This window comes from Dipodomys spectabilis, unplaced genomic scaffold, assembly GCF_019054845.1.
Source record: "Dipodomys spectabilis isolate Male_0828 unplaced genomic scaffold, ASM1905484v1 ptg000050l, whole genome shotgun sequence".
NCBI classification, from domain to species: domain Eukaryota; kingdom Metazoa; phylum Chordata; class Mammalia; order Rodentia; family Heteromyidae; genus Dipodomys; species Dipodomys spectabilis.
The window spans coordinates 7,683,731-7,702,054 of record NW_024870727.1 but is presented as its reverse complement, the minus strand read 5'-3'; the positions used below and the strand labels follow the sequence as shown (position 1 = coordinate 7,702,054).

Sequence of the window (18,324 nt, the reverse complement as noted above, 5' to 3'; positions counted from 1 at the left end):
TTCTAATATCATTTGCTCCTCTTGTTTCTGTCTTTCTGTCTCTCTGTCTGTCTCTCTGTCTCTATCTTTGTCTGTCTGTCTGTTTCTCTCTTTCTCTCTCTCTCTGTTTCACTGTTATCAAAGCTTGAACTCAAAGCCTGCTGTTCTCACGTGGCATTTTTGCTCTACCATTTGAATACCTCCACTTCAGGCTCTTTCCTAGTTAACTGGAGATAAGAATCTCACAGGCTTTTTTGCTCAGGTTGGCTTCGAACTTTGATCCTCAGATCTCGGCCTTCTGCTAGGATTACAGGCATGAGCCACTGGTACCTGGCTTGTTTCTAACCCAGTATCAGCACAACATGGAAGCCCAAGGCATGGACAGTATTAAAAACAGATGTGTTAACCATGACATCCTAACTGGGAGAGGCCCACCAGTCACCAGCACCAACTGCCCAAGCACATGAAAAGAAAAATGGTCTCAGATGTGCTTCCTCAGTGACAAACCTCAGCACACAAATGTGAAGGGATCTCTAAACTCATGATATCTGCTTGTACCTCCTTGGCTATCACTGAGCTGTGGGCTCCTTGAGAACCCAGAAAGACAATTACTTGAACTAGTGTCCAGACTCCCCAGTTCCCTTCATGGCACACAAACACCCTGTGACCACAGTCCATTTGCTTCTCTGAGTCTGGACAAGGACTATACACTCCTTGCCATCTCAGAAGGAAATCTGACATGGCCCACCTCAGACCCTTAGTATTTCTTGAGAAGAAATGAAGAAGGACATGAATGACTCAATCTATGGATACTATTTCCGTTTGGGGAGGGGGAGGTGTGTGACAGGGTAAGATCTGAGAATACAATCTTTTCATTAAAGAAACCAGTGGCAGGCAAGGGTGGCTCATGCCCATGATCCTAACTACTCTGGAGGCTGAGATCTGAGGATCCTGTTTGAGGTCAGCCTGAAAGGGAAAGTCTGCGAGACTCTCATCTCCAAGTAATCAACAAAAGAGCCAGAAGTGGAGCTCAAGTGGTAGAGTGCTAGCCTTGAATGAAACAACCGCCACCACCAAAAACTGAGGAACAGCCCTTGGGCTTTGAGTTCAAGCCACAATAGCAGCATGAAAGTAAGGGGGAGCAGAAGGAGGAGCAGGAGGAGGAGGAGGAGGAGGAGGAGGAGGAGGAGGAGGAGGAGGAGGAAGGGGAGGAGGAGGAGGAGGAGGAGGAGGAGGAGGAGGAGGAGGAGGAGGAGAAGGAGGAGGGGGAGGGGGAGGGGGAGGAGGAGGAGGGGGAGGGGGAGGAGGAGGAGGGGGAGGAGGAGGAGGAGGGGGAGGGGGAGGAGGAGGAGGGGGAGGGGGAGGAGGAGGAGGGGGAGGAGGAGGAGGAGGGGGAGGGGGAGGAGGAAGGGGAGGAGGAGGAGGAGGAGGAGGAGGAGGAGGGGGAGGGGGAGGAGGAGGAGGGGGAGGAGGAGGAGGAAGGGGAGGAGGAGGAGGAGGAGGAGGAGGAGGAGGAGGAGGAGGAGGAGGAGGAGGAGGAGGGGGAGGGGGAGGAGGAAGGGGAGGAGGAGGAGGAGGAAGGGGAGGAGGAGGAGGAGGAGGAGGAGGAGGAGGAGGAGGAGGAGGAGTAGGAGGGGAAGGAGGAGGAGGAGGAGGAGGAGGAAGGGGAGGAGGAGGAGGAGGAGGAGGAGGAGGAGGAGGAGGAGGAGGAGACTAAAAAGGAGAAGGAGAAGGAGGAGAAGGAGGGAGAGAGGGAGTAATCAGAGGGGGAGGGGGAGGAATAAGAGGGGGAAGAGAAGGAGGAAGGGAGAAAAGGAGGAGGAGGAGAAGGGAGGCAGGGAAGGAGAAAAGAAAGAAGGAAGGAAGGATGAAAGGAGGGAGGAAGGAAGAGAGGAATGAAGAAAGAAGGGATGGAGGAAAGGAGGAATAAGGAAAGAAGGGAGGGAGGCAGAAAGGAGGAACAAAGGGAGGAGAGAGGGAAGAAGACGGGGAGGAAGAGAGGAAAGAAGGAAGGAGGGAACCACTGGATGCCATATTTGGTGGATGGCCTTGGCATTTGGCCCAACTCCCTCCAATGAGAAAACAGAGGCTAAAGTCACCCAGAAAAAAAGAGGCTGGAACGCTAGCTTCACCACCACACCTGCCCAGACTGGTGTGGGCCGGGCAGGGGAGGCTTCTTTGCACTGAAGGTGGCTTTGAACCACATCTGCAATATGGAGCAATCCCAGCCAGCCAGGCAGGATAAACCGCTCTGGTTGAGCTGCTGCCAGCCCCTGCTCCGTGGATGAGGGCAGGACAGAGCTCCTTGGGTCCTTGCTCAGGAAGGTGCTTAGGATCGGAGCCACTGCGGGGACATCTGACTCCTGCTACATTCCCCAAGGGTCAGAAGGACGTGGGTTTGCTCCTGTGTGAACAAGAAATGCCGTTTGAAAGACAGGCCACAAAGCTCTGCTGCTCTGGAAAGAGCCAGTGTGTGTCCGCCAGGTGACAGCAGGGTCTCTGCAGGACCAGTCAAGCAGCCTCAGGGGATGTCAGTAATTCACTCAGTGAGGGTTTATTGAGCAACTACTAGTAGTGCTGAGCCCCAAGCTAGACCTCAGGCCTATAAATGACTTCATGCACTTTATTTCATTGTGAAAGTGTGGTGATTGGGGGGAAGTCTGGTAAACGTTCCCCCTAAATATCACTCGCCATACTTGTGTATTCGCCTCATTCCCTACCAACCCTTCTAGGTGGCCCCTCCTGCCTCTCCCATCTCTCATGCCTTTCCCATTGCCTCTCTCCCAACCTCTACTGCACCTGTGGCTTTTCCTAGTATCGATTAAAATCCCAGCTCAGTTCCAGGATGCTTGCCTCTGCCTCTATCTCTCTGTCTGTCTGTCTCCAACTCATAAAGATTCTGAGTGAGAGGCTGAGCCCATGTAGGTGCTGGGTCACTAGGTGCCATTTGGCAAGTAGATAAAATAAGAATGAAAAGATCTGATTAGATGGGCATTGGTGGCTCGTGTCTGTAATCCTAGCTACTCAGGAGGCTAAGATCTGAGGATCATGGTTTATGTCCAGCCTAGGCAGGAACGTCTGTGAGACTCTTCTGATTAATCACCAAAAAGCCAAATGCTGAGGTGTGACTCAAGTGGTAGAGCACCAGTCTTGAGCAAAAATGCCAAGTGAAAGTGCAAGACCCCGAGTTCAAGCTTCAGTACTGGCAGACACAGACACACAAATGCATACACACACACACACACACACCACCACCACCACCACCACCACCATTACCACCACTACCACCACCACCAACAACAACAATACATTGTCTGCGTATGGTAGTGTATGCCTATAATCCTAGCTAAAGAAGACCACTATCTTTCCATACTATTGAGCCCATTTCTTTCTTTGTGACTCTGTCATGCCAGCAGTTTCTTGAAGATGGGCAAGTAAGCAAACAGCAAGACAATGGTAGCACAGCAGGGCAGAGGCGCAGGGCAGGTGATGGTAAAATATTTATCCTCAGCCCTACCTGGGGGCCTAGAGCTAAACCGCGTTCAACATAAAGGTTTGGGCTGCTCAAATGAAGCCCTCATAGCAAAAGTGATGTCACTTTCCCTTGGTTATTTTTCACTGTGATGTTCATTCACAAATAGAAAACAGTCTCGCCTCCTGAAATTGCTACCATGGAGCAATGGTTTCCGGATGAGTTTGAGTTGTGCAGGAAATTCTTAGTGGTTGTTTGGTTGTGTCACACTGGACAGACAATACAAACTGTGAAGTCAGCAAGCTCAAGTGGATGAGGGCAGAGTATGAAGTTTGTGGGGAGAAAGGATCACAGGACAATAAAGAATATGCCAGGCTCAGTAACACCTGGGCATAGTTGAGGGATTTGTTCTGGGTTTGGTTTTGTTTGAGACAGGGTCTTACTATGTAGTTCAGGCTGGCCTTGAACTTGAGATATTCCTGCCTCAGCCACTTCTTTGCATTGGCTATTTTCCATGTAGGTTCTGAATTTGTTTCCTGGTATGACCTGGGCTATGATCCTATTTCGCTTTTCCACATCTTTTGGTACAACAGGCATGCACCACCAAGCCCAGTCATTGGTTGAGTTGGAGTCTCAGATTTTTCACCTGTTGCAACAACCTGCACTCTCTTCATCTTCATCACCCAAGCAGCAAGGATTACAGGCTTGAGGTACCATGCCTGATCCTACATTTTTTCATAACATCAATAAATTGCTGCTTAGAAGCAAAAAGATAAAGGAAAAAGACATTGTCAGAATACCTCATAAAAGCAATCTGTCTGTGTCCATACTGAATATTGCTTTTAATCCCACTATTTGGAGATTCTGCTCAACAAGCAGAAAAAAAAGCAATACTACAATAGTGTCCTCAAATTTAAAATATATTTTTTTAAAAAATTACAAAAAGTATGTATCACAAAGAAAATTATTTTAAGTTTAAAAAAAGCATACAAGACTTAATAACTAGGGCTGGGAAGTTGGCTCAGTGGTAGAGCACTTGCCTTGCATGCATGAGGCCCTGGGTTCGATTCCTCAGCACCACATAAGCAAAAAGAAATAAAGCCGGAAGATGCGCTGTGGCTCAAGTGGTAGAGCGCTAGCCTTGAGCTGGAGAGATGAGGGACAGCACCTAGGCCCAGAGTTCAGGCCTCACGACCTGACTCCTCCCCCACCCCAAAAATAAAATAAAAATTAACCCAAACCTAGCATTTAAAAAAAAAAGACTGAGACCTGGAGGACCTCCATTCAAATTCAGCTTAATCAGAAAAGTCCTTGAGATTCTATCTTTAATTAACTAGCAAAAAATCTCCAGCTAGGCTGGGAAGCATGGCTCCAGTGGTAGAGTGCCAGTCGTGAGCAAGCAATAAGATCTTGAGGCCCTGAGTTCAAGCACTGGTACCAGCACAAAGAAAAAGAAAAAGAGCTGGGTGCTGATGGCTCACACCTGAAATCCTAGCTACACAGGAGGCTGAGATCTGAGGATCCAGGTTCAAAGCCAGCCTGAGAAAGAAAGTCCATGAGATTCTTATCTTTAATTAATGAACAAAAAAGCTAAAGTGGAGCTGTAGCTCAAGTGGTAGAAAACTAGCATTCAGCAAAAAAGCTCAGAGTCAGTGACCAGGCCTTGAGTTTAAGCCCCAGAACCAACACACACACACACACACACACACACACACACACACACACACACACACACACACATGAGAATTATAGAGAAAATAAATTTGGAGTCCATAATCATTTCCTTTGTATGACAGGGATCCAAAAACAATCTGAAAGTAAGAAGCAGTCCCTGCAAGCCACACATGTTTAGGCCCTCCATGATTGTTATTTTTTTTTTTAAAGCAGGATGTAAATGCTTCAGTGTATTGGAAAAACAAGTTTGTTTATGCAAAGGTAGAGTGCTTCTGAAATCACCTGGTAGATGCCAGAGGCGATTGTGAGGGGTGGATCGTCTCACCACAATGGACATTGGTGATGCCAGCCTGTCCACCGATGCCACCCCATTCCAGTTGCTCAAGCAAAGTTCACTGATAAAGCAGCAGAACGAGAGTGGGCCCTTTCATCTCCATCCCTGGAGCAAACTCACTCACATACATGGAACCCAGTGTCAGAGCCCTGTGGGTTCATGCTGTGGCCCTGAGTCCACTGTCACTAACTGTGTTTCCCTTAAAGTTAAATCTCCCCAGAGCTTGGTTGCAATTGGTCTCCAACAGCAGAAGCAACTACTACGCAGACACACGGTAGACACAAGAGCCTTGAATCAGAATCAAAATTTCAGATCTAACTGAGAAAAAGGCTGAGACAACAGCATCACAAGTTCAAGACCATCCTGAGCTACACAGTGACTTCAAGGACAGCCTTGGGTACATATTAAAACTTGCTCTTAAATAAAACATGCCTGTAATTGTAGCTACTCAGGAGGCTGAGATCTAATGATCTCTGTCCTCAAAATCAATCTAGGCCAAAAAACAGCCTGTGATTTCCAAGTAATCAGTAAAAAGCCAGAAGTGAAGCTGTGCCTCTAGTGGTAGAGGGCCAGCCTGGAGTGGAAAATTCTAAGGGATAGTACCCAGGCCCTGAGTTTAAGCCACAGTACCAACACACACACAAAAGAAGCTTTACATCTCATTTCTACTCAGATGACTTCCAATAAACCAATGAAGTATCCAATGAAGTTAAAGGGTTGACTTTTAATTTTCTGTAACTACCTTGCTCTGTCAGATAGACAGCTGATGCTTTATAAATGCATCCTGAACCAGGTACCTGTGGTTCATACTTGGGATCCTAGCCACTCAAGAGGCTGAGATCTGAGAATCACAGTTCTCAGCCAGACTGGACAGACAAATTCAAGAGACTCTTATTTCCAATTAACCACCAAGAAGCCAGAAGTAGAGATGTGACTTAAGCAGTAGAACACCAGCAAAGAGCAAGAGGCCCTGAGTTCAAGTCCCAGTGCTAGCATACAAAAGACTGCCTCCTGAGCTCTTACTACTACCAAGTATGTTTCCTATTATTTGTTTGTCTCCATTGCAGAAACTGCCATTTCTAGAGATTAGTAATGAGTGCACATGGTTCGGTTGCTGGGTGATAGAGCGAGGCCTTCAGAGGGCAGGTTCCTAACGTATACTGCTGTCTATCTGACCTTCAGTAGGTACTGGCCAAGGTCATCACGGGGCCCAATGACTCAATTGTCTTCTCCCACCACCTGTCTGCTGTAAGAGCTACCCCATCATCTGATAACAGGTCTGTATGTCAGTTACCTACCTTTAATCCAGGAGTTTGTCTTTTCCAGGTTACTACACCCTTTCTAATAATAACCTATCTTTGAGCATATATGTAACAGTGAAGTTTATGTAAATGAGTTAACACTAGATTTAAACCTGAAGGTGTTTTTTTTTTTTTTTTTTTTCCAATGAGGGTGATGGTTCTCTTTTTAAGTGGTAAGCCCTATTCAGACAAAATGGCCATATCTTTAGCTTCAAAGGACGAAGAGTTACCTCCTCTCAAGAGGCAGGGTCATAAAAGGCCATAAGTCAGAACCAAAAACCACCCCTGACCAAGTTCATTTTGTTCAATACTTTTTACTTGTTTACAGGGTTATAAAACCCTAGCAGCTCCACATCTAAAAGTTACACTTGCAAATGAAAGGGGTCATAAGCTGGGCACCAGTGGCTTGCATCTGTAATCCTTGCTATTCAGGAGGCTGAGATCTGAGGACCTTGGTTCAAAGCCAGCCCAAGCAGTAAAATCTGTGAGATTCTCACCTCCAATTAACCATCAAAAAAGCCAGAAGTAGAGCTGTAGCTCAAGTGGTAGAACATCAACCTAGGGTGAAAAAAGTTCAAGATGGCCCCCAGGTACTGAAAATTATCTTCTGGATTCAGAGATTTGTCTAGAAACTGCATTTAAAAAAAAGGTTTCATAATTCAGGAAAAGGAAGGAAGTGAGCATTCTTGAGGCCAAGGAGCCAGTGGGAAGCAGAATGAAGTTTATGGCTCCAAGGAGTCTTACAGAAACCAAGTTCAGAGGCCACTGTGAGCAGAGGTACATATTAACTTGCTAGGAACCCTGGTCAGAGAAAGCACAGACTCAAGGAACATGCATGCGTGTCCAACACAGCCGACATGAATCCAGGAATAGACTAGTAGTTAAAACGAATAACCAAGAAACCAACCACAGTGCCGCGGGCCCACTTACTGACATGCTAGTCTCAGCAAATTTACTAGTGTGTACAAACACGAACACACCATTCTGATCTGACCATGCCATTTTAAAAAAACGAAGAGGAGGTGGCATTGACCCATGCACTGTAGTCATAAACGGATATGTTGAATCGAAACCCTTAGAAGATAATAAAGTAAGCGTGGGTTGGGAGGGATGGGGGAGAATGTTGAAAGAGGTGACAGTAAGCAAGAGGCATTGCATTCACAAACTGCTTTCCCGAACAACGACTCCTTTGTACAGCGATTTAAAGAGAAGAAAAATACTTAAAAAATAAGCTCAGGGACATCATTCAGGTCCCAAGTTCAAGCCCCAGGGCCAGCATGCATACACGCGCGCGCGCACACACACACGCGCGCGCGCACACGCACACACACACACACACACAGACTAGAAGAAAATCTACATTCAAATTAGGCTTTAAAACCAGCCTCCACTCTTCTTTATGGCAAAATAATACTCAACACTCGATTGTGCAAATATATGTAAGGTATGTGTGTGTGTGTGTGTGTGTGTGTGTGTGTGTGTGTGCGTGTGTATCTTACAGCAGCATACTCTCAATTCCAACCTTCCATCCCTTGTCATCATTTATTTCCATTTATCTGCTATCATTTATTTTTCCCTATCCCTATACTCATATAGTAAATGGATGCTACTACTAACTTAAATAAAGTTAATTCTTAGATCAACTATTAAAACAAAACAAAATATAGAGAAAAGGGCATATACAAAGTTCATCCCTGCAACTAAAGAGATAAAACTAACCAGGATGAATACAGCCATCTGTCCTTACGTTCAAACCCACACACAAGGGCAGGCTGCATGGTCCTGGATGAACAGCCTGCATTTGTGGGGAGCCCTGGGGCTTCGCATGGTGGAACTCCTGGGGGGAAGGAGAGGCAGAGGGGATGACAGGACCCAGGGCACTGGTCAGGCTGGATCTGAATGTGCCTCTGCCTTGTACAGGCTACAGCAACGTCTTTCCATTCTTGGGTCTTGGCTTCCTCATTTGGAGAGAAGGCTTTGTTGGATTTCTTTGCTTTATGATGTCCTTTCTGACCCCTTTTCAGAATCAAGGAGAACTCACTGGCTGGGCCATTCAATAGCAAATCAACCTCAGGAAATGCAAGGCTTCCTAAAATAAGGGGTGCTCCATCAGCACCCCCCTTACCCTGTGTCTGCACTCAGGAAGTGGTTCCTTATATCTACTTCAGCTTAGAAATCCACCTCAGACATGTCCTCCAGACTGACACAGGACCTCTGAGACCACTCCTAATAAAAGGGGCTCGGAGATATACACGAGCATGGAACTCATAAAAAAGAAAAGAACTAGGACACTGGAGGTCCTGAGGTTGGGGCCGCTGGCCTGAGGACTGGTAAATTCAAGCAAGGAGGTGAACTTCCCAAGGCATCTAGAGTGGACAGATGCTAAGACTTACTCTCAAAGCCCTGTTGGACCCTGAATGAATCCACTGATGATGTGGACCCATTTTTTATGATTTATAGTCCACACTTAGACCCATACTCTTTGCATGAGCCATCAGCACCTAGCTGAGAAACTAGTACTCGTGACTAAGGCAATGGTGCATCCTAACTCTATAGTTTAGGAGACAATGTGGGTTCCAGTCTCAACTGGCTCTTAGGAAGTGCCTAGTAGCTACATCTGTATCTCATTATCTGTTTTAAGGTGTGGAGCTCAACATCATACTGGTTTTCAGCAGAGCTGTCATCTTCCATCCTATGAGGGTGGCTGAGAAACATCAAAGGCCCTCTTCCAAGCCAGGGGCTCTCATCTTTTATTTTATCTGACCATTCCTCATTGCCATGTTCCTTCAATTCTGAAGGAATGACCAAGAAATGTTTATTGAACAGCTATGTTACATAGGGCTGGGGAAATAGCTCTGTAATAGAGTTCTTACCTAAATTATGTTAGTTCCTGGGTTCAATCCCCAGTAATGTAAAACAAGACTAACCATCCTATATATGTGCTTTCATTGCCAATATTTATTATTTCCTTTCATTTTTGTCTTTCTACTGATACTATTGTCTTTAGTCTTTGGTTCTAATATTTAATATGTGTATGTAATAGTACACAAATAACTTTATAAGCAATCTCAAGTCCATAGAACATAAATGCAGTCATAAAATATGAGATAAAAAAGTTTGTTTCCAGTGAATAATAAATACACTTACTATTCAGAATGCAAAAGCACTGAGATGGGCCTATTATATACATTATTTCAGTTAATTCTTATGAGAGCCTTCTATGTGAACACTAATATTATTGTCTCTTTTTTATTTTTATTTTATTGTGTTATTGTGTTATTGTCTCTTAAAACAGAGCTGGGATTGGTCACTCACTCTTCTAATTCTAGTTACTCAGAGGCTGAGCTCTGAGGCTCAATGTTCAAAGCCAGCCTGGGCAGACAAATCTGAGAGACTCTTTAACTAATCAGGAAAAAGCCAGAAGTGGAAATGAGGCTCAAGTAGCAAAATCCCAGCATTGAGTGTAAAAGCTAAGGAAGAACATGAGGCCCTGAGTTCAAGCCCCAGTACTGGCATAAGAAAAACAAAATGAGTCTTACGAAGTCAAGTAATTCACTCAAGGCCACAGTTAAAAATCAGTGGTCCATTCAACAATTTTGCAACATAGTCTATAACTTCACATTAATGAGTATGTACTCCCATATTTATTGTAAATTTTGAACAGCTAAAAAGTTAGAAACTCAAAACCTAATAAAACAGGTGACCATTCTGGATCATTTGGTCTTTGTTTCCTCCCACTTCAGAACACTGTTGAGTTACCCTAGTTACCAGGGTAACCAGGTCACAGAGCCTGAGTGGTCTGAATATTACTTGAGCATCCTAAACTCCCAGGATTCCTCCTTCCTGAGTCTATTTGCATGAAATGTTCAGAATGGGCAAATCTAACCAGAGAGAAAGTAAAATAAGGTCTTAGGGCTGGAGGAGAAAGAGAATGAAAACATTCCTTTTCAGTGGTGAAAATATTCAAAAATGGGTTACAGTGATGGTTACAGAACGCTAACGACTAACACCATTGAGTTGCACACTTTAAAGAGGTTAAGTTTATAATATACAAATTATATAATAGTAACAAAACTGCAAAAAGCAAAACAACTTCCATGTTCCAGTATCAAGTGTCACTCTGTGTGGCTGCGGCCTTCCAAAACAAACATGGGAACCAGATGTGTGTTCAAAAACCTGAACCAAAGAACAAAATGTCCAAACAACCATCGTGAGAGTGACTTAGTTTGCAAGAAGGGTTGGTTTTCCTTGGAAGCAGAAATCAGCCTTTCACCTCTTGATGGACTGTCATTCAGTAAGGGCAGAATGACATTAGCTTTAGATTTTACCAACTGAGAATGAATGAAAATATAATTTCACTCATTATGATGAAAATATGTTAAATTGGACAGATGGGAATATTAGCAAGAACAGCACAGGGCAAACTAAGGACCCAGCAAGCACTAATGGCGCCTTGAGGAGGCTGGCATTGTGGGCTTCAGTGACTTTGTCCAGAAAAGAAGAGAGGAGAGGAGAGAGGTCAACTGGCTCGAGGCTTCCCATCTTCCTTATCTATCCTCTCTTCCAAGGGTGGATGTGTTGGTTCGTTCTTGCTGTACACTCATCATCAAATCTGTTATCAGTCTGGACTTGCTGCAAAGCCATCCAGGTGTTCTCCATGGACTGATGTTTCAAGCGTTTAAATGAGCTTCTTCCCACATCACTTACTAAATAAGTTGTCTCTGCCTTATAATTGATTAGCTCTAACATTTGATGAGATTTTTAAGCTTGATGCCAAAAAATAACACAGCTTGGTATATCTGAGCAAAATACTTGTTTTTCAAGTAATATTCTCCAATCCTTTATACAAAAAATAATTTGCTATATGTTAAACCTATCAGTCCTAACCCCTCTCTCTCTCCCTCCCTCCCTTCTCTCTCTCCCTCTTTCTGTCCCTCCTCTCTCTCTTTTTCTCTCTCACCCCCCCTCTCTCCCTCCCAGTTCTGGGGCTTGAACTCAGGGCCTGGGCACTATCCCTGAGCTTCTTTTGCTCAAGGCTAGCACCCTGTTAGTTGGTCCACAGAGGCACTTTCGACTTTTTCTGTGTATGTGGTACTGAGGAATTGATCCCAGGGCTTCAAGCATGCTAGGCAAGCACTCTACCACTAACCCACATTCCCAGCCCTAATTTCATTTTTCTATTAAAAATAATAAATTCTTCCAGGCATTCACACACATGGTGGGACCAGAGGAGGATACACTTAGGGGAGGAATATAAAAGTGTAATGCCTCTAGGTACCTCTGATTATATATTTTTAATGAATAATAATAATAAATTCTTCTTAAATGAAATATTATTTTAAAAATCAAAGAGCTTAAGGCAATTTTTAGAGTTGCTCCTTAATGATTATGAATATTGTTAGTCTTAAATTTGGAGCATATTTTGTTCACTTTCTTTTCTTCATGAAACTTTTATCTTCCTTTTTTATTTTTTGTGAACATAAAGAAACCATGTTTTAAAAGTGCTAATATTCAGAGAAGCATATAAAGAAAAAATAAACCAGAAGTTCCCCCTCCTCTTTGGAAAATAGTCCACTAACCCTAATTACTTTAAGAGTATAATTCTTTCTCTGGGTTTTTTAAGCACCACACAGACAAGTATAAACACTCAGTAAGGTGATTTTAAAAAATAGTTATCTCCAGAATCTTAACTTTAAGACCTACCATCACCATTTTCTTCTACTACACATTTTCAGAAATATTATAATGATTTATCATGTGATTTTCTTTTGATACGGAATGCTTTAACTGCCATATTTCACAATAATATTATGCTTCAATGCACATTTCTGTACCTTTTCAAACTGAGAAACCTCAGATCTCAGAACTCTTTTCTTCTGTTATTTTCTCTATTAATTTTGGGAAATGAAAATGCTTTCCTGTCCAAAGATCAGAATTTTTACTATTTATTTTCTTTCCTTATGTTTATTTTCTTTCCTTCATTATATTATTTTTAACTTAGCTCTCTTAATCTGCCTGCACTAAATTGTCACATATTTTTAAATTTTCTACACCTATTTGTCACATATTTATGCCCTAGCCATATGTAGTATAAGTTATTTGCTCGATATTTTTCTTTTTCTTTTTTTTTTTTTGGTCCAGTCGTGGGGCCTGAACTCTGGGCCTGGAAGCTATCCCTCAGCTCTTCAGCTCAAGGCTAGCGCTCTACCACTTGAGCCACAGCGCCACTTCCGGTTTTTTTCTTTTTTGCTTATGTGGTGCTGAGGAATTGAACCCAGGGCCTCATGCATGCGAGGCAAGTGCTCTACCACTGAGCCCCCTTCCCAGTCCTCGCTCAATATTTTTCAAATGTGTATTTCTGTTTTTATAGGATACATTTTTTTGTCTCATAATCTTAACTCTCCACAGAGCTTAAGAAAGTCCTGACACAATTACCAGACCCAAAAATACTGAGAAAAAATTCCAGAGTTTGGATTATCAGCAGGAAGTCATTCTAGGCAGCAAGGAAGAGGACAGGAAAACTAAACAATCAGAAAATCCACGTTCCTACTTTTGGTGGTTCTATTATGCTGACCTTAAAAAGTTCTCAAGACCAGCTTTAGGTGGCAGAGCACAATAAGTGGTCACTTACTCTCTGCCTGGAAGGGACAGTGCTGGTCTCATCCACCTGCCACAGACAACCTCTATATTCTGTGATTGGTCACCAGGTTCTGGCCATTGGTCACCAGCAGAACAAGAAGGAGGCAGAACCCAAACTCACACATTCCCTCCCATAGAGAAAGGACTTGAGGACATGCAGGACAAGCCTAGGTTGACAGGGCATTCATGGAAGAGCCTTTGGAAGGAAAGCTGGCACAGACATCAGTGTTCACATGGCTGCTTCTTATTCATGATAAATATTGGATTATACATTCTATTTGTGTGTGTTGGTAGTGGGGTTTGAATTGAGGCCTCATGTTCTTGCTTCACTTTTTTTGCTGAAAACTAGTACTCTACCATTTGATCCACACCTCCACTTCTAGCTTTTTGCTGGTTAACTAGAGATAAAGAGTCCCACAGATTTTTCTGCTCAGGCTGCCTTCAAATGGTGATCCTCAGATCTCAGTCTCCTGAGTAGCTAGGACTACAGGAGTGAGCCACCAGGCTCCTGGCTGGATTATACATTCTAAAAAGGCACACCTATGGGTTTTCTCTGACCACAGCCTTCCTTGATGCTATTGCTGTGGCTTCCTAGCTGGATCAAGTGTCTTGCCTATTCTGAGACAATTCTTCAACTTGCAAATGGAGATAGTATAGACAAACTCTTGGGGTTATTCTGAGGATTCAGTAAGATGCTTAGAATAGTGGCTGCTCTAGGAAATTCCTTTAGAGTGATCACTATTTTTGCTATCACAGCTACTCTACTGCTTTACCACCATCTCCTCCAGACAAGCTAGGTCAAAATTAAATTGGGTTCCTCAGAATGACACAAGGAACTGGGAAGGGCAGAGTGGTCCATTGAACTCCAAGAAAATGATTCATTCCTCAGCATTTGTAATCCTTCTGGAAAATGGAAAGTTAGTCATCATCACTATGAGAACAGTGGATTTTAGGGATGGATGGCATTGCACTCCCCTCTCCCACCCTACTTTCTGATAGGCAAGCATAAGATCTCTGCACCCTGCAGACGTGTAGGTCAAGTGAAAGGGTAAAAGACAAGAACAACAGGGAGAAGTGGAAAAGGTAGAACTGATCCTGAGAGTCACTGAATAAATCTGTAAGTACACAAACAGAAGTTCAAGGGCCTTCGCCTTCTAAAGGGTATACTACTACATTCAGGATTATACAAATGGGATTGAGTGGAGGTGTGAATGGAACCAGGTGATCAGAGGAAACTCTCTCAAGGTTTAGCAGTCAGAAAATCCACTTCTAATATCATAGCTCCTCCCACTTCTTTATTGGTGGCCTATCTTCTACCACCATCCAATTTTTTCCCAGTGTTTCAGGAATGACAATTGGACTAAGGCTTTGTCTCCACCTTTGAAAGTCATAACCATTTGGAAAGAAAATTGTCACCCAGGTCTCTGGGACATCAGCTAGGTTCATAAATCATCCAAGATGCACGAGATAGCTGGAGTATCTTGAATGTCGACAGAAGGCATGCTGGATAAAAATTAATCAAAGCCAAGCTCAACTTGAACTTCGATGGTATAGACAGAGCAAAAGGCTGATCTTTGCTTGAATTGAGCCAGAAGCAGACATGTAAAGGTGACAACCAGGCAAGTAAGTACAGTGCATGCTCCAAACTGAACATTGAGAACAATCTAGATTCCTTCAGACATGTTAGCACAGATTTACAGACCTCTAAGACCCTTCACTTAGTCTTTTTCCCCCTCCTCATGTTGAGAAAAAAACTGATTTTCATGTGCATATTCTGTGGAAAAACCCCTACATTCCAAATTTTAGGTACTTTCCTCTTTATTCTATTCTTCGTCACATTGTTGTTTGCTTCGTTACTAATTCTAGATGAAACAGTTTTCTGAAGCACTTGGAAACAGGGAAACAGATCTCTGTACACAAGCGAGTTTATTTGAACCTTTTAATATTTTTTTCTATAGGACGAACAAGCAATTTTTCTTTAAAATCATCAGATCGGGGTTGGGAAGATGTCTCAGGGGTAGTGCTTGCTTTGCATACATGAGGCCCTGGGTTCAATTCCTCAGCACCACATAAGCAGAAAAAGCCGGAAGTGGCACTGTGGCTCAAATGGTAGAAAAAAAATCATCAGATCAGCAAATTGCCAGTGCCTCACATCTGTAATCCTAGCTATTCAGGAGGATGAAATCCAAGGATTTCAAAGTTCAAAGCCAGCCAAGGCAGGAAATCTATTAGACACTCTTTGCTCAACTGATCAGCAAAAAGCCAGAAGTGGAAGTGTGGCTTAAATGATAGAGTAGCAGCCTTGAGCATAAACATCCAAGACATTGCCCTGACTTGAGTTCAAGCCCCCAAGCCAGTAAATACACACCAAAAATCATCAGGCAGCTATAACCAGGATAACAAAGGTTCTCCTTAATAAAGATTTAAAGTAGTAGCACTTTGTAATCACTAATCACATAATAGCAGAGATACATGTGGTAACTACATATGCATTATATATTTAAAGCCCAGCAAAGTCAGAGCAACCATTGTAAACTCTTTTGAGAAAACTAAAATCATGTAGCAGTTACAGAAAATATATGCAGAGGTAGGGGACAATGATACATCTGAGCAATTGTATTTTAAAGTCTAAAGTACAACTTTTTGGTCCTGATGGGGATGGTAGCCAGAACTTTACAACTTCACCTTCAGTATAGAATGGAAATGGGATCCTTAAGCTTTTAGCACCTTGGTGTGGTTTCTGTTTGTTTTGTTCTTTCTTGATTTCATGTTTATTTCAGTCTTCCGTCACTCCATTTTTTTTTTTAAACCCAAGGCGAAGATGAAGGGACCGTCCTTTTCATATGTACTGTTTTTCTCAGTGGTGATTACAAAAGCACATTGCCATTTATTAAAATACTGGTACCCTCCCTGAAGGAAAGCTGTATTTTATAAAGCATTACAAGTGTTGGTACACGGTCAAATTGACCATTCTTACAGAACAATCTCATGGCAGATTTCACTAGTGGCAAATTAACAATGACAAAATTGTTCTCTAGATCTTTACTTAAAGAAATCATGGAAGGGAGCTTCCCTGAACATAATTTTATTGGCTTCATTTCTTTATTACTATTAATGATGTTTTCACTTTTTACAAGTCATGCTGCACTTTGATGGCTGTTATTTCCTCCTAGGGCAACCTTGTATTGTAAGGAACCCCTCCTGGATAGAAACTGACAGGCTGAGAAAGGAATTCCATTCTGAACCCACCTGCCCTCCCCTCCCAATTGCTTACACTGCAGATATTTTAGGAGACATTCTGGAAAAGTGCCAGACTTTTCAAAAGCAAACATTTAAGTGATATCCTGACAGAATTCTCAGGGGTAGGCCCAAGGGAAAACTGTGCATCAGACAGGCTGTGGTGTGGGATCAAATCAAACCATCCGTGTAGAAAATCATAGTCACCCCTAGAAAACCTAATGGGAGCAAGCATAGCGGAGGGATTCCCAAAAAGGAACTGAAAATGTTTACCAGCAAATACAAACGCTCTAGATAAACATCCAACCCTTGTATGACAGTACCTCTTGGCCTCCTCTTGCAGGAAATATTGTCAAACAATGTCACAAGGAGAAACACACCCCATCCCCCACAGGATCAACAACTCACATTACACACCCTCACCTCAGTACAGAAGAAAAATCTGACTGAAGCAACAGAAAGTTCAAAAGGTTACTACTAACCTGGTGCCCCTGGAAAAGAAGTCGCTCCATATTATTCTAAAGAAAGAATCCTTCCTATGAAACTAATCCTCAGGTCAGCTGACAGCCGAGGAAGAGAGGGGGAACAAAATTGATTACTCTGTGAATTCACATAAACAGGGAACCCACAGTCCTGTTCCCAAGCTCAGCTTTGGCCACCTCCCTAAAGGCAACTTAAGTTGGACACACCCACCAGGCACTGTAGCCAATCAGCTTTAGGAATGAACTTGAAATCACGCCCCGAAGGTTAAATGGACGCTGGGAGGCATTGCAAAAGAAAATGCATACACAGAATGAGCTAAGTCTTCAAGCTTGCTTTCTGTACTCGCTACCAGAACACCAAAACATAACCTAAACAAAGAGACTCTCACTCCCTTTTCTCCCCTCAAACACTGTATTAAAGTGGCCAATTCATCTTGAACAAGGGGAATACAGTCTGCCTTCTCTGAGGGCCGTGAAATCACTTCTTCATTGTTGGCCCAAGTTGCATGGGGGTCATGAAATCTACAGTGCTATAATTTTGCATTGCCTAAGATGGACATAGGACATTATTGTGTCTGGGAAGCGAACTTACATGCTGTCACTGGTTTCAGATTTTTGCATAATACCAAATAAACCTTAACCTCCCTAATTATTAAAGTTCAAAATTAATATATGTTCAACTTGGCACTCAGGAGATTTGAGGATTTGTGGATCTCACTTTGAAGTCAATCCTGGCAGCCAAGTCCTGAGATTTATCTCTAACAAACCAACAGAAAGGTAGATTTGGATTTGTGATTCAAGTGGTAGAATGCCAGGCTTGAGTAAAAAAGCTAAGGGACATTGCCTAAGTCCTGAGTTCAAGTCGTAGTACTGGCACACACAGGGGAAAAAATAATATTTGTTCATGAAAACTGGTCAAAGAACCTTCTAACTTCTGAGCCTGACTTGGTTGCTTGTGAATCTTAAAAGTCGCTCTTATAATTCAGCTTCACCAACTAGATTTGTAAGACACAAAGATGTTTTAAAATGAATTGTCTATTGCCACTTAAAATGGAGGTTAAATATTATACACCAAGGTTTCAAAATAAGGAATTTTAATTTATATTTCAGTTTAGAAAAATGTAATTAAGGTAGATTAAGTCCTAAAACACAATCATAAGGCTCCAACACATTGCTGGAGAACTCATGTTCTAAGCAGAGCACCAG

The 18,324-nt window shown here is 43.1% G+C and overlaps 1 protein-coding gene across 3 annotated transcripts in view; it reads right to left on the bottom strand.

The window, feature by feature from the left end:
* Window positions 1-17,272, bottom strand: part of Pld1 (phospholipase D1) — a 121,713-nt gene extending 104,441 nt beyond the window's left edge. For all 3 annotated transcript variants that reach the window (XM_042678906.1, XM_042678905.1, XM_042678907.1), the window contains exon 1: window positions 17,119-17,272. The gene's annotated coding sequence lies outside the window, so the exon portion shown is untranslated. The remainder of the gene's footprint in view (window positions 1-17,118) is intronic.
* Between the last annotated feature and the right edge of the window lie 1,052 nt (window positions 17,273-18,324).